The 10,351-nt window shown below is 39.8% G+C and overlaps 1 long non-coding RNA gene across 1 annotated transcript in view; it reads left to right on the forward strand.

Annotated features, from left to right (window-relative positions):
* The window catches only part of LOC145459490 (uncharacterized), a 45,737-nt gene extending 40,899 nt beyond the window's left edge, over nucleotides 1–4,838 (forward strand). The window contains exon 2 of the long non-coding RNA XR_013921434.1: nucleotides 3,899–4,838. This is a non-coding gene — a long non-coding RNA (uncharacterized LOC145459490). The remainder of the gene's footprint in view (nucleotides 1–3,898) is intronic.
* The last annotated feature ends 5,513 nt before the right edge of the window (nucleotides 4,839–10,351 follow it).

Here is a 10,351-nt window from a genome sequence, read left to right on the forward strand (position 1 = left end):
CAAAATCGGTCAACTAGAATCGAAGATATGGCCGTTCAAAAATTGCTGTTTTTGTAATCGCTCAAGCGGAAAAAATGTATAAAATTTATACATGTAATTTGAATTTGCCATATTTACGTCAAATTAAGGGTATTACAGGTGATAATTTCATACTTGGCCATTCACATCCTACTTCATTCTCTTACCAATTTTTTGGCACATGGGGTTGCATAGTTTGACCTGTGACCCCATGATTTTGTTTGTACCTCCAGGAATCACTCACGCGTGACGGCATTTTCAATTTCAAATGTCTCTTGCTGACCAGGTGGTATCACCAAGTGTGAGGTGTCGTTGGAAAGCTCTTGTAAAGGACTTTTGAAATCAACAATAATATTAGTGGGGAATTAATCGAAACATTCGAAAAATTCGTTGTGAAACAGTCTTGAAAAAATTGTTGAGTTTTTGAAAATTGTTGCAATTTTACTTAACATAACAGGTGTCAGTCTTCTATTTGTAGCATGAATATTCGTATTTTGGAAGCTGGTTGTCACAAAAAGTTTTTCCATTACCAAAAGCAGAAATCATCAATAATTCAAAATGTATTATTATTATATTAATTTAAAATGGGACAAGACCAAAAAATTCAAAAATAAATCTCAATTGTAAAGCAAAGTTGTCAGGGTATTTCAAGTTGAATTAGTAGAGCCAGATAAAGTGAAAAATAGAAATAAATCAGGTTTGGAAAAAAGAAGTACTGTAACTCAAATTGAACAAGATCTCCAAAAATTCGAGTCCTAACAATGGCTCCAGTAACATTGGTGAAGAAAAAAAAATTTTGAGTAAGTGAAAGGATGGTGAGAGAGGCCAAAGAGTTGGGAAAAAGACAACGGATATTCTTTGCCACCACCATGAAAAGGAGGAAAAAATTCAAAAGGTTGTAATTTTTTTTTAAAACAACGAATGTAGCAGGATGATGATAGGAATGAAAGACCGAGTTGGCATTAAAAAGAATGTGTATCAAGAAAAACATCAACTTTTATGTACTCTGAAAGAATTGAAGGCCCTGTTTAAACAGCAAAACCCTGATTTAAATATTGGACTAGCTCTCAATTAAGACCAAAATGCTGAGTTAGTGTTGAAGCATCTAGGACACATCCAGTATTCTGATATCTGCTTCAAAGTATTGTGTATTCAACTCAAACTGTGCAGCAAAATTCCCTTACGTTCTTAAAAATCTTTTTAAAATAATCAACACATTCTATGTGAGCAATTATCTGTTTGAATTATACCGATTACCCTCCATACAAAGTAATTGACAGATAGAATAAAAGTGAAATTAGGTATTCTACAGAGTTTGTTTTATGAGTGTAAGATGATAATTTAGATTGAAACATGTTATATGCATGTTAGTTCCTAGTTTCTTCTGAAAGTTACTTTCCTTTTCGTGGTGCTGGCAAAGAACAAACTTCATTGTCTTTTTCTTGCTCTTTGGCATCTCTCACCAACCTTTCATTTGCTCAAAAATTTTGAGATTTTCTGGAGCCATTGTTAGGACTCGAATGATTTGAGCTCTTGATGAATTTGGGTTATGGATTTTTCTTTTTATATTATATTTTCGAAAGTTGCTTCATTACAATTTTTCACTTTATTTGTCTGCCATCTCCACTAATTCTGGCATCTCATCACCTTGAAAACCTTTGCTTTAACATTGAGATTAAAATTTTCTTTTGACATATCCAATTTTTAATTGATAAAATATGATCTATTTTTAATTTCTGTTTTTGGTAGTGGAAAACCTTTTTGTGAGAACCAGCTTCGAAAACGGATCCTATACTAGAAATACAAGACTTAATCAATGGGCTTGCAGCCTGTTATGAGTGTATAATAGTAAAAATTTTCAAAAACGTGACAACTTTTTAAAGACTGTTTTACAACAAATTTTTGGATTGTTTCGATTAATTCCCCACTAGTATTATTGTTGATTTCAAAAGTCCTTTACATGAGCCTTATAACGACACCTCAAACTTGGTGTTACCACCTGGTCAGCAAGAGATATTTGCAATTGAAAATGCCGTCACGCGTGAGTGATTTCTGAAGGTGCGAACAAAATCATGGGGTCACAGGTCAAGCTATGCAACCTCAGGTGTCGAGCAAGGGGTATAAGTATGAAGTAGGGTGTAAATGACCAAGTTTGAAAGTATCACACTCAACACCCCTAATTTGACCAAAATATGGCAACTTTAAATGACATGTCTAAATTTTTAGCATTTTTTCCGCTTGAGCGATTACAAAAACAGCAATTTTTGGAGGGCCATATCTTCTATTCTATTTGACCGATTTTGATAATATCTACTTTTCTCAAATCAGAAAATAAAGTTCTGTAAGCATACCAATTTTCATAAAATTCCGAGGTAGTGGTTACAGTGGCCGGGAGAACTGACACGGATTGACTCCCCAATAACAGGGCAAAACAGAATCTGCCGTAACAGCAGTTTACTCAGTAAGACTTTGATTCATGATCCACTCAGCTTTAAATGTAAATTCATTCCTTCAAGCAATATAGCTCCAATATTCTTACTCAGCCTCAAACTACAAACTATTAGATAATGGACACCTACCAGTATATGTGTTTCAAGGGGCTGATTAATTATCAAGTGCTACCGGGACTTCAGTTCTGGTGATAAAGCTGGTCTCATGGTCTGAATCTGCGCCAGTCGGGTGTACTTAGGCCTACTTCCACAGGCAGTTTGGTACATTTTGTAGAATATTAGTCCTTTCTTCCTCAGTCAGCAAATAAACCGAAGCGACGCATATTTAGAAGTTCAAGTGGCGGTACATTATGCTTTGGTGGGGCTCAATGGGTACCAAATACTGCATAATTTCTACATCTTCAACATGACGATATATCATATATAATCAATGACCGAATTGTATATATAGAAGTTCCGTACCTCCAAGAAGCTCTTTAAATATATCAATAAATATTGCTGCATAGTAACTGCAAATTCAATATACCGATCACTCCTCTTTTCAATCAAATTATGATCCACTGTAATTCAATTGCGATAATATTCGTATATTAATGATGCGTATCCGAGTGGACTGACATATTTCTGCAGCACGTACCTACGACATTCCTACGCGGATAGCGCACAACGTTGATACAAGTTAGGGCTTGGGTTAGTATCGGTAGTACGGCGATTCCAATTCAGTGGTAGAGGTCACATTCAATGTTCTGTAACCAGCTAGGCAGAGCTTAAGCTTTTCAAGCATACATTTGAAAGACGGGTACATTACGGCTGAAGCCGCGTCACGAAAAAGCGCGCGTATCTACATCTGAAGCGTTCGTAACGGTCTGATGCTTACTCGTAGTAGTGTCGTTACGCAACCTCACTGGATACGCCTAAATTTTATCTCAATTAATCTGGGGCTAAATCTAATAGTTAGCCAATTATTTTGATTCAGTCGGCAGTCGACACATAATAGATTATCACCAGCTACTTTATACATGCCGATGGCTTCAAAACGCAATAAAAAAGCATCATAACAGCCAGCCTTTTCATTTCTCTGCGGCCCGCGTCCAGAGCAATGGCCGGCCGAGTCGCTCTATTTATACTGTCTCGAAAATCATTCGCGCGTGATTGGTGAAAAATAGTCACGTGGTAATAAAAGCGTCACCCGTCTGTTTTTCGCTCGCAGTTCAGAAAGCGCTCGTCAGTCGAGTGTGCTGCTGCGAGAGCGCTTTGGCGTCGCAGATCGATTACCGCGGTTACGCAACATGTCATAGGTGTTAAATTGCCCAAGATATGTTAGGTCAATTTTTTTCGTAGCTCAACTGAGTTATGCCTATATAAGTGTCGTGGTTATTAAATAAAAATTGTACTTGTAGCGCTGTATTGTGTGTTATTCCGATTTGTAGCTACAGACTATCATCTGTCAAGACTAAAATACCATGTAGGAATTTCTCACTGTCATGACGTGACGAAAACCCGATCTTCTTGGACTACAGACGAGATTTCGAAGGGCGAGAATACGGAATAAATGAACTGTCATTGTTATGATTTTAGGAGATATGCTGATTCATATTGCTGGGAAGCTGACGCAGGCTCGTGATGCCGCGTTGAGCCAAGGAGGGAGAAATTCCGTGTTATTACCGTACGGTTTCTGTCGATTCTTGACTATTGTAGTTATGTCTAGTTGGTTGATTGATTATGTTGGGGAAGCCTTCCGGACTTCCTTAAAACCGGAATAGAAGGAAAGTGGACGCTGTAATAGCGGAACACAACATTCGGTTATGGAATCAGAGTAGAGGCGGAAGTGACTTGTCAGTAATTTGAGGGAACAGCGTTATCTTATTATGAAAATTGCGAAATATGAACAATGAACATAAAGATATCTGAATTAGCGGAGCACAGTGGAAAACATTTCTAAATCTTGGAAAAGTCAACTATATGCTAATCGATCACTGATAGGACGGAGTATAATCACTCGGCATCATATGGCGCCGACTTCGAAAGGAACTAGAGCCCTCATTTGTAATACATGGACATATTAATCTGAATGCGCGGATAGCGGGAAATGCGTCTAAAACTCGGGTAACAGAGGAAGAGTCAACTATGCGATTAGGCTGCTTGGTTTGGCGGAAATGGAACGATCAAGATCTTGGTGGATTTGGCGAGATCTGAACTGCTGGTTTCGGCATTGCTTGTTTTACCTGACTCATGGCCTACTAAAAACAGGCCATGCCTGACTTGATTGTGACGTTCTTCTGGTCTATGATTTGAGTTTTGCCACTCATCTCTGGCTTACTTTCCTTGCATCTTTGCGAATTGTATCAATAAAGGAACGGATGGGGGATAGGGAGGGCGTAGTTGGGTAAATCGTCGTTAGCAAGCTCAGTTTGATTCTCAGCAGTAGCACGATTCGAAGCGTTGAAAGTTTATCTGGACTCCTCTCCTGTTTCGCTAGTTCCTACGGCGTCTTCGCGGTGACAGACGTATACAAGAAAGCGAACGAGAAGAGCAAGGGAATCGTCTAATATGTGCCCCCCCCCCCCCTTATTTCTTCGCGATGGAATCAAAGTAGCTTATATCCAGTTTTAAAATTTGAAGGTCCAATTGTGACTGAACACTGCAATTTGGACTCCGATATCTACCTCGTACGACGTACACCAACTCCACGACAATAGTGTAAAAGAGTGGAGTCAAAAGTTATAAATTCAGAGAATGCTCTCGTGATTCGGTTAGAAAACCCTCATCATCCAAACGTGGTTGTAGATCGTGTAATATGCATTCATAAAGTCTTAGCTATATGGAATATTCACTGTTCAGGCTACTGACCACTTCTGGGAATATTTCAATGTATGAATGTCAACAGGAATAAAATGCAACGTGTGCTTGGGCGAGGACGATGGAGATGTGAATAAGGAAGCGGGAGGTTATTGGGCATTAGCAGTCAGCACCAACACGTCTATTCTCTAGGGCAGTGGTTCCCAACCTTTTTCCACCCGCGTACTATTTCGAGGTTTTATGCAGTGCTCGCGTACCACCTACAATCTGCATGAGTTACGCGCGCCGAAGGCGGTCAAAAATGTTATTTCCACCGTGATGGGCTGCTGAAGGCAGCGAAACGGAAAATAAACTGCCTATGTTAAGGCGCAGTATATATGATTTCTGTAGTGGCGATCCAAATATAATTCTTGTAGTCAAATATATTAAAACGGAATTTGGTTTGTGTAAGAATCCCAATGCTTTTTTACGACTGGATCTCTTCCCCGTAGGCCAGTGCGGTTCTCAAACTGGGGGGGGGGTGTCGCGAAGCTGCGGTAAACTGAGAATTTTTTGACGCTCCTCGCAATTTACCTCCAATTCATACAGTTATTGCTGTGTGTAATGTGTATAGGCCGAATATCCTATTTGAGAATTCTCTCATCAACATGCATATTGCATAACCTTCCATGCCAGAGAGAGAGAGTCTTTATTTTCATCGAACCAAAATACATAACAAACGGCAGTGATGGTGGTACAGAAAATATGCGTGCACAGTATTCGGTATTAGATAGGAAATGATCGATAAGACCGTGAAGGTCATCTAGTTTGATCACACCAGCATCAAACAGGTACACTTGACTCTGAACAGTCTGGCTGTAAAAAAATGTTTAGTTAAGAAAGGAAAATAAAAAAAAATTAAACAATGGTAGCAAGATCGATAAAGCAATGTCTGGGCGAGGTAGGGCAACAGTGTTAGTGTAACGACAAGAGGTGATCAAGTAGGGCTTTTTTGAATCTATTATAAGGCAATTCACGGATATGTGGTGGTAATGCATTCCAGATGATAGGTCCCGAGTAGTCGATAGATCTCTTAGTTAGGTTGCTATGGGGTGGGGGTAAGTAGATGTTTCCATCAAACTATCCGTCGGGATTGCTAGCTTCTGGTTGGATTTTGTGATATGGCGATAAGGTAGGGGGGGAACGAAATTGGTCACTATATCAGAAAGGGAGGCGTGTCTAAACAAGTTTGAGAACCACTTCCGTAGGCCCGTCATTAGTGGGATTACCCCTACCCATGACGACGGACGACCTTACCACGACGACGACGCGCGGCTTCAAAAAATCAACCCCACCTGAACAACTCTCTTCGGTCGAAAAAAATACAGAATCTACTCGAGTACCACATGGAAGAACTTCGCGTACCACAGGTTGGGAGCCACTGCTCTGAGGCCTTAGGGACAGTTCAGGCGTGCCGATGGCCAACTGGGAAGCTTGGTCCGGCCTGGTGTAACTGACGGCTTGTCGTGCCTGAAGCGATGAGGTAGCTCAACTCATGACTCGCTGTCCAAAGGTTGGCGAATTCTTAATCCACAGATTTACTCGATACAGATATATTTCAGAAAGTACGTCGGAGTTGCGTAATAAAATGAGTCTCTATATGAGAGAAAACATAGGTTTATACCAGAGTTGGATCAATTACATTATTTCAGTTCAATTGCATGTTTCAATTACATTACAATTAATTCATGCTAAAAATATCAAATTACAATTACAATTGCTGCTGTTGAACATGTAATTGAATAATCATAAATTCAACCGTGCTCCTTGATAACCGTAGCGTCGTAATTAACAACAATTCAAGTATTCATGTTTCATTCATGATACGCAAATACCCGTTAATTAATAAAAAGAAAAACGTTTTCGAACTATTCCTAATCATAGGAAACGTTTTTAAGCGACAGTTAACAACCAAAAGTTTGAGCGACTGGCAATGACTATAGCAACGAATAGGCTGCAAGATGGGCAATGAAACGCAATCAAACAAATAGACAAAACTGATCAACGCAAATGAAATGTAGCTCTCAAGACGTCAGCGTGTGTAAAATTCAGGTAAATGCAAATGGAAAGAAGCTCCTGATACCATAAATTACAATTTTTGTTTGCATTTACATTTTTACTTGTTCAAAAACTGCTGGATTGCATGTAATGAACATTAAGGTGCGAAAAGTTTCTGGCTCCAGTAAATGTCATTGTCACCTAATATAAGCGTGTTTTGTATGGTCGGTAATTATGGCTCACGTAATTGGAAATGTAAAATGTTATTTACCTAATTTCCTATGGGTTAGGATTAAGGATAGGGTGCAGTATGTCGTTAAAGAAAGTATATAGTATATAATTAAAGAAATAATATTATTTTTATCGAGGGACGTAGGAATTAGGATGAGGAGTAAAAACAAAACCGTGCTTTGTCAGATAAGACGTTATAAATTCCAGTGGTCTAGTTAGTTAGCCAGACGAAGTAACGATGCAGTATCGTGATCTGAAATCGCATTGTAGATTGCCAACCCTCGGATAGATGCGCAAGATGTGAGTCACGGATGAATGCACCGACAAACATACTGCAGAGCCGGCTAAAAGCAGCAAACTTTGTAGTCCTAGAGCTGGCGATCCAAGCGTCCAAATTTGATGCATCTGGTCTTTATCGTAAGCTATTGATGCACTAATTCCGAAAATACAAATTAAAATCTCGTCAGGGCAATGTAACTGCTCCAAAATAGCCGTTTAAGGCCGACTGTTCTGAAAAGTGAGAGCGCCGCAGCAGCATGACCACAACAATGACCAATTACGCCCAGCGATTGTTCAGAACAATGCCGATTCCCAGACTTTCACGACTATTTTGGGATGGTACCATTGCCTGGAAAGATACTTTTATTGCGGAATCAGTGCGACACTAGCTTTCGATTAGGATCATACATATCAAATTTCGACGCTTGGATCTCCAGCTATGGGACTATCAATTCTGCTGCTTTTAGCCGGCTCAGCAGTTCGCTTCTCGGCGTATTCAATCGTGAGTCACGTGTTGCGAATCCATCCGTTGGTTAGTAATCTAATACAATGGCAGCCGGGGCCAGCATAGCGGTAAAAATAAAAAACTTCGCCCGCAAGGGCTTCTGCGAATGGATCCACCAAATTCCTTGTCGATATTTAAAGAGAATGCATTATAAGTCAATTATTTTATGTTGTGCTTGTCAGGTCTCAATAGCAATTTAATGTAATTGAAATTGTAATTGAGCAAAATTTTTGTCAAATTACAATTACAATTACACAAAATAAAAATGCTTCAATTACAATTACATTACAATTACAATTACATTGAAAAATGTAATTATTACATTCAGCTCGATTACAAATTACAATTGATCCAACTCTGGTTTATACGAAACAATGGTTGTACTGTTTGGACCAATAGAAAGACAGATTAGTAAAATATTGGGAATACGAAAAAGGCAGTGCGGGTATTGAACCCGCCACGACAGGCACGAGTAGCGACAAATAATATCGATCTATAGCTACTAGCGATAAATCTAGCGACTTTCGAAAAACATTCAGCGATATTCTAGGGATTTTTTTCGAAAATATCTGATATCAATCAATTTTGAACGGCAATCATCATGCACGTTTACCATATCTTATGCGCGCCATAGCGTCAGCACGCATCGCCGCGGTATGCGTTCAGGTAGCGTGCATGGATAGAAACGTCTGTATATAGTGACTTTCCTGGTCATTTAAGGGCAATTCCCTGCACAGACAACCGATGTTCCCACCACTACCTCTTCAAATCTCTTGAAATTTGGTACACGCACAGATGAGCTAATTCCAAACAGGATAAACTTTATTTCATGAAAATTGGACTTTGGGGTCAAAAGTTACGTCACTTTGAAAATTGAAAAATTTCTGCTCATTTCGGGTCTGCACTTTCAGGTTTTATCAATGCAATATTCAAGAAGGTGTAGCTAAATGATAGACGACAGTTGAGATACGGTACTTGGATTTATTTGAAGCTTGTCTGATTGTCTATACTTCCAAGTGAAATTTAATGCCCTGTAGGTTAGGGTCAAAGGTTAAATTGAGGGGGAATTTGGTCAATGGTCTAAAATCAGTCAGGCGTTACACGATTTAGACTGCGGATTGCTCAAAAACATATTAAAATATTTTAGAAAATAGGATCTTAAATGAAAGTTTGCTTCAAGGTAATTTCGTTCATAGCTGTTTGATTTTGGTTTTTTGACCGTAAAGTGATGAAATTGCAGTTTCAAGAGCACACTTCATTTTCACATGGAAATGCAGTAGTAGTAGGGTGTTTTCGGACATCTATTCTGGGGTGCGTGTGGACATCATGTCTGGGGTGTGTTCCGACATCATGTCTTGGGTCGGTTAGGACTGTGTTGCCATTCGAACATCGTGTCTGGGGAGAGTTCGGACTGTTTAGTCCCTCGGACATCGTGTATGAGGGGGGTGTTCAGACACCATGCCTGGCGTGTGTTAGGACTGTGCTGTCACTCTCACATAGTATCTGGGATATGTTTGAGTTGTGCCAGACGTGACTCAGACCTGATATCTGCGCACTAATTTTATCCGGACATGCTCCGGAGCTGATACCTGCCCACTAAATACCCCTAGGCATGGTCCGAACCGGATATATGCGCGTCTAATGGACACACATATGCGTCAGACGTGATACCCGCGTCCTAAACGACGCGTTTTTGCTGATATCTGCGATAGCTAGGTATATCCACAGTAGTGGTCGCTGAGTATATCCACATTCACAGTAGAGATAGCTGTGTACATCCAAAGCTATCACTACTGTGGTTATACTCAGCTATCGTTGCTGTAGATATACCCAGCTATCGCAGATATCAGCAAAAACCGCAAATATAGAGGTCATATATAGACCAAATGTCGTTTAGGACGTGGGTATCACGTCTGACGCATGTATGTGTCCATTAGACGCGCATATATCCGGTTCGGACCATGCCTAGGGGTATTTAGTGGGCAGGTATCAGCTCCGGAGCATGTCCGGATAAAATTAGTGCGCAGATATC

Source organism: Botryllus schlosseri, chromosome 16 (assembly GCF_051294905.1).
Source record: "Botryllus schlosseri isolate E-star chromosome 16, Bs_hap1, whole genome shotgun sequence".
Classification (NCBI taxonomy): domain Eukaryota; kingdom Metazoa; phylum Chordata; class Ascidiacea; order Stolidobranchia; family Styelidae; genus Botryllus; species Botryllus schlosseri.